The sequence below is a fragment of the Cebus imitator genome, unplaced genomic scaffold (genome assembly GCF_001604975.1).
Source record: "Cebus imitator isolate Cc_AM_T3 unplaced genomic scaffold, Cebus_imitator-1.0 Scaffold21, whole genome shotgun sequence".
In the NCBI taxonomy this organism is placed as follows: Eukaryota; Metazoa; Chordata; class Mammalia; order Primates; family Cebidae; genus Cebus; species Cebus imitator.
The window spans coordinates 485,288-491,675 of record NW_016107336.1 but is presented as its reverse complement, the minus strand read 5'-3'; the positions used below and the strand labels follow the sequence as shown (position 1 = coordinate 491,675).

Sequence of the window (6,388 nt, the reverse complement as noted above, 5' to 3'; positions counted from 1 at the left end):
AAAAAAAAAAAAAAAAAAAAAAAAAAAAAAAAAAAAAAAAAAAAAAAAAAAAAAAAAAAAAAAAAGAGTGCATAGGAGTTTTCCACTCAGAGTCATTAGGCATTCCAATCAAGAAAATAGAGGGAACAGAGGTATAAAAGCCACAAACATTTGAGGGTAGGGGGTAAAGACGAAAGAGGCACAGAGGGCTGAGGAGGGCTGGAACTCTATCCTGAGGGTGACATGGAGTCACCGGGAGCCTTGGGCATTATTGGCCACAATTGAGAGAATGGAGGGGGTAGAATTTGGGGTGGATTTGGAGGGAGGAGGGAGGTGAACATCTAGCATGGCTTCCAAGTCCCTGGTGCATGCCTGGGTGGGGGGATGGAGGGGGCACTCATGGTGCTCTGAACAGACGCAGGGAAGAAAGGAGCGGAGCGAGCTGACGCAACAGGGAACAAGACGATGCCGAATAAAGGTCTGGCTTCAACAGTTTCTTCAAAAACCTCATTCTTAGCAACTTCTCTAGTTGGCCACACCTGACTCTGGTGACAATCATCTTATACACGGAATGCCAATGTACATGTTCATTTACCTTTTGTTTTGCAAATGCCAGTCGGTGATTTCTTGCAAGTGATGGTGAGGGCCTCAGTGTTGCCCTCTCATACAGCCCAAGGGACGCTCTGGAAGGGGGCCCCTCCTCCCAGCTGTTTATCCTCCCCCCCATAAGGCACACAGCACAGCGAGTTCTCTGCACAAAGGAAGTGCTTGACAAAAGTGGCTGGCTAATGGTTTCCTTTGCTTGTTTTAGCCTCAGGGAAAGGGTAAGCCTCAGGTACCCTTCACTGTTCATGCTCTTATTAGTCTTCTACCTGATAAGGATCTGGTGAACAATTTTGAAAAGAAAATGAAAGCTTCCAAATGCCATTGCAACACTCCATCTTCCTCCTACGTGTCAAGAGGGGCAGAATATCTGCCTACTCCCTGCATGCTGTTTGCAGCAGCTCCTGAGCATATAGCTAAAGTCAGTGTCTCACACCATTAAACCACCATGGAATTTACAAACTTTCCCAAAAGAGCCTCTGAGGGTCATCCTTCTGGTAACCTGGTGGACAGAGATCTGGCTGGACCTCCTTAGATGCTCTGTTCTTAAAGCTGCTGATTGGCCAGGCATGGTGGCTCATGCCTGTAAACTCAGCACTTTGGGAGGCTGAGGTGGGCAGATCACCTGAGGTCGGGAGTTTGAGACCACCCTGAACAACATGGAGAAACCCCGTCTCTACTAAAAATACAAAATTAGCTGGTCACGGTGGCACATGCCTATAGTCCCAGCTACTCGGGAGGCACAGGCAGGAGAATAGTTTGAACCTGGGAGGCAAAGGTTGGGGTAAGCCAAGATCATGCCATTGCACTCCAGCCTGGGCAAAAGAGCAAAAACTCCATCTGGAAAAAAAAAAAAAAATCTGCTGACTTCCAGCCCTAGCTCTGGAGATAGAGCAAGAGCCAAAAGCCTCTCTAAACAGGAGCTGATTTTAATGCTGGAATACAAAGGGGTGGAGTGACTCCCTCTTCCCTTGGAGAGCCACTTGGGTAACCCAGGGCAGCTGCAAAAAGAAGAAAGGCTGCTCAAAAAACAAAAAACTGATTTGGTGCCTGTAATCCCAGCACTTTGGGAGGCTGCGGCAGGAGGATCCCTTGAAGCCAGGAGTTTGAGACCAGCCTGGGCAACATAGTGAGACACCATCTCTACAAAAAAATTTTTTTTTACATTATCCAGACATAGTGGCACATGCCTACAATCCCAGCTATTTGGGAGGCTGAGGTAGGAGGATTGCTTAAGCCCAGGGGGTTGGAGCTGCAGTGAGCTATGACTGTGCCAGGGTACTCCAGCCTGGGTGACAGAAGAAGACCCTATTTTAAAGAAAAATAACAGCTTTGTTGCATTCTCGTGGTTCATAAATGATGCAACAGCCAAGTGTGACAGCGCGTACTCTCCTCTCCTTAGTTACACACCCACAGTTCTTGCCACGAAGGGTGCAAAAACTCTAGCTTCGCAGAACAGAACTTTATGGGTACCTAAAGCATTCAGGAACAGTTATGTCGTTTCTATTCAAAGCTCACGGAAACAGTCTAAGTATGCTAAGTGATATGGTTTGGCTGTGTCCCCACCCAAATCTGATCTTGAATAGTAGCTCCCATAATTCCCACGTGTTGTGGGAGTGACCCGGTTGGAGATAATTGAATCCTGGGGGCAGTTTCCCCCATATTGTTCTCATGGTAGTGAATAAGCCTCATGACATCTGACGATTTTATAAGATTTCTCCTTTTGTTTGGCTCTCATTCTCTCTTGCCTGCCACCACATAAGACATGCTTTTTGCCTTCCGCCATGATTGTGAGGCCTCCCCAGCCACGTGGAACTGTGAGTCCATTAAATCTCTTTTTCTTTGTAAATTACCCAGTCTCGGATTATGTCTTTAACATCTTTATCAGCAGCATGAAAACGTACGAATACACTAAGGTTAAGACTTTATATTTCTTCTGAAATAATATTTCCCCCCGCAGTAATTTTTCCGAATTTCTATAAGACTAGCTGGCTTTCCTGACTTGGTTCTGGAGAACTGTCAACACCATTCAGTTAGGGAATGCTGCTGCTGCTCTTTCTGAAGCACACTGCCACAGCCGCCCAGGTGAGAAGCCACACCAGCCAAATTCTGTTCCTGAGAATTTCCTCCATATTCCAGAATGTCAAGCCAGGCCAGGATCTCTGTGATTTTTTACTCCTGGACCATTAATGATCTGGCCTCCCAATGGACAGTGCAACATTTGGATTCTAGGTTGGGCCAAGGGGAACATAAGTAATCATGATGCCACAGTTGCAGATTTTAAGTAAGCTAAAGCTCCTCTTAGCACAGGCAGAGGGGCCCAATCCTCTATAGCATGAATTAGCACTGCGGAATTGCACGGTGGGGGGCTTATCTTCACTTGCTCTTAGTCACTTTGGAAATCTGTGAGTGTGTCTGGGGTCTCCAGCATCACCCCCAGGTTTGGTAAGAGGTGATCTGGTAGCAGGACTCAGCATACAGCTGTCCCTATGGCTAGGATTTATGACAGTGAAAGAGGATGAAGCACAATCAGCAAGGAGAAGGTGCCTGGGATGAAGACCAGAGCACACCAGGCACAAGCTCCCAAGAGTCCTCTTCCAGTGGGGTCACACTGGATGTGCTTAACTCCCCCAGCAAACAGCAGTGGCCACAGTGTGAAGTGTTGTCAACCAGGGAAGTTCAGTAGAAACTCATTACCCAGGGATCTTATGGTGGGGCTACTGACGTAGGCAGCCTCTGCCTGCCCTATCTCAAAATTCCAGATGGAAAGCAAGTGTTCAGTATAAATCATACTGTTTGCACAAACAGCTTCAGCACGGCAAGCCCATCTTATCATTTTGGGAAAACTCTATATGGGTGAAGGAAACTGTTTACCAGTTAAGTTGCCAGACACCAGCCAAGGGTCAACTTTGCAGGCAGGCCCTTCTAAGGATAGCAGTCTAGTGCCTGCGTGATGAATGAACCAAGACTCTGTGAGGTGTGTAAATCCCAGGCCTCATCTGCTTTGTGGTTGGTTGTCCTCGTTAAGGTTTCCTACCATGGCTTGACCTTAGAGTAGCCCTTTCCTCTGGGCTGGCCCCACGTGATGCAATCGTGCTCATTCTTTGCACACTCTGGGCAACTCCTGCCAGAGTTTTTAGTGACATCACGGAATTTCTTAGAGTCACAGGGCCCTGAAAGTACATTTGGTTCATTCCCCTCAAGATACAGATGAGGAATGAGAGCTATGGCGAGGGTTAGTGACTTGCCCAGACTAAGTCTGGCTTTGAAAACCTTCTTCTTCTGCCAGACTCTCCTGGCCCCAAACATGGGAAGGGCTTTGACATTGACGAGGCCTCCATCCACAGCCCTCATCTGTGACCCACAGAGCTGAGAGGAAGAAAACAGACCAGCAACACAGAGGCTGGAGCCCAGCGAGTGGCCTGGCTATGCAACCAGGCCTGGTGAGTTCAGGGGGACATCGCCAGCAGTTCAGTCACAACGCACAAGAGGTCGTAGAGAACACAGGCTCAGGGCCCATCCATGCTGATCAACACAGGGTCACCTTGGGGTGTCTTGAGACCTCATCAGCAAAGCCCTCCAAGTAGCTGTCAGGCAGGTGGTGGTGTGTGTGCCCTAAGGGTCCATCCATTTGAAACCAGTAGCTTAGAGGAGAGGGGCGGCCAAAGGCCAAGCAGCTTGCCTTGGCCTCAGGCAAACGGGGTGCACCGTCATCTCAGGGGAGAAGGAGGGCAAGTCAGCAGTAGCAGAAGGTGGCAGCCTGAGCGGTAAGAACCAGGGTTGGGAATGCTCACTACCAGGACACGCTGGACGCCAGGTTAAGGTTGGCAAATGAATGATCCTGGGTCAAATGCACCACTGGAAGGAGGGCTTCCACTGCAATCACGTGCGTGGTCTGTGTCATGTTTCCTTTGATGAGACCCCCACTCACCACCACAATTTTCCATCCTCATGCAAAAGGGAAGCCGACACATGGTGATTTGGTTTGGATTTAAAAGACTCCAGTTCAGCTCAGCACTATCTTTAATTGAGGACATAAAAAGCTTTGGCAGGTAGTAGCTGTTTTCTAATGCGTGGACTGGGAAGCAGAAAAAGTGAATGGTCAAAGAAAGACACTCAAGTGGGAGGCAATGGAAGAAAACTCCCGAGTTGCCTATGTCCCTGATTCTGATCCTTCCAGAGGCTAAGCTATGGCTCTATCTGGGGCTCCATGAGGTCCAACCAAATGCAATGCCTGACCGTAGACTGGATCCTGTTGAGAGGGGGAAGATGCTATAGTGGGTCAACTGGAGGACACTGGCATAGGATGGTGGACTGGATCAAAGCATTTTATCAATGTTAAACATCACTAAAGTTGATCATTCTCCTGTGGTTGTCTAAGAAAACATCCCAGTTCTTAGGAACTGCATACTTGAAGTATTTCACACCAATGGATGGACTAATAACAGTCCTTCCTGGCTGTTATCACAAAATGCCATAAACTGGGTGGCTTATGAACAGCAAGCTGCTGCACTCACCGTTCTGGAGTTGGGAAGTCTAAGATCAAGGCGTCCGCAGGCTGGGCGTCTGGTGAGGGCTTGCTCCCTTCCTGTTTATAGAGGGTGCCTTCTCGCGGTGTCCTCAGGGCAACATACAAATTTTGTGAGAATACAAATTTTACTTTCCAACCAGGGCACCCCATATCCTAATCATACCTTGCCCGCCCTGCCCCCTTTTGTCCACTCCTCAAGCAGACTTCTGTGACTTATACGCAAAACAGGCCTAATGTTTACCATTAGGATGGGCTGAGCCAAGCATGCAGACTTAGCTTCTTCACTTTTTATGGCAAATAAAGCTGGTGGAAAAGTTCCAGAAGAAAGCAGACTAAACAGATGATTGCGCCGCTCCCAAGCTTTGGGACTGAAGCACACCGTCTAACTCCTCTGAAGCTTAGTGTTCCTTGGCTGTAAAATATCCAGTTAGACAGGCCCACCATCCCTTTTCCAGGGATTCCGGGGCCAGATGTGAAAGGGAATCTGGTGATGCATTTACTGGATGTGACATATCATCCCTGGTGTTTTTCAGCAAATGTTGTGAACATTCACATGCTAGGAAAGAAGATAAAACTATTGCCTCGCAACAGTTCAGCCCAGGTTTTGTAAGCAATTGAGTTTGCACCAACCTATCAAAGAAAGAATTCAGTTTTCAGAGGTTCATTTTGTTTGGTTTTTTAAATTCAGAACTGAAGATAAGGGACTGTTTCTATCCCATTGGCTTCTTTGGAAAATTACATCCTGCTTCTAGGTCGATCCAGGTGCGGCATTTTGAAGAATGCCCGTTACCTTCTATTATTACATCACTTTATGTCTCTGCCTCTCACTGGGCTGAGAGCTCCTTAAAACCCAGAGATTCTATCACAGTCACTTTTGTACGTCCCGCACTACCTAGCAAAGTGCTTCCTGCGTAGCGAGGCTTGAATAAATGTTTATTAAATGAATAAATGTGGTTTCAAAGATAATTTCTTTTCAGTATTCAAAACACAATGAATACTTGCAGATTTCCTAGAGGGAACAATTACTGAGTCATTTGAAGATATATAAATCTAAAAATTCAGGTGGTAATGCCCTTATTCCTTTTAATTCACCCTCTTTAAAGCATCCTCAATAAAACTACATTCCTATAACTTTAAAGAAGCAAGTAACATTGAGATAGTAGCAGTAGTGACAGAAGCAACTTAGATTTAGTAAAAACTACAATATGCCAAGTATTCTTTAAAGAACTTCACGTGTGTGGGCCGGGCACGGTGGCTCAAGCCTGTAATCCCAGC

At 46.9% G+C, this 6,388-nt stretch overlaps 1 protein-coding gene across 2 annotated transcripts in view; it reads right to left on the bottom strand.

Moving 5' to 3' along the window:
* Positions 1-6,388, bottom strand: part of GFOD1 (glucose-fructose oxidoreductase domain containing 1) — a 123,295-nt gene that overhangs the window by 82,671 nt on the left and 34,236 nt on the right. Inside the window, exon 1 of one of the 2 annotated variants that reach the window (XM_037736003.1) lies at positions 5,100-6,359. The exons of the other annotated variant lie outside the window; for it this stretch is intronic. The gene's annotated coding sequence lies outside the window, so the exon portion shown is untranslated. Of the gene's footprint in view, positions 1-5,099; positions 6,360-6,388 lie in introns of those variants that run through there. 2 annotated transcript variants of the gene reach the window in all.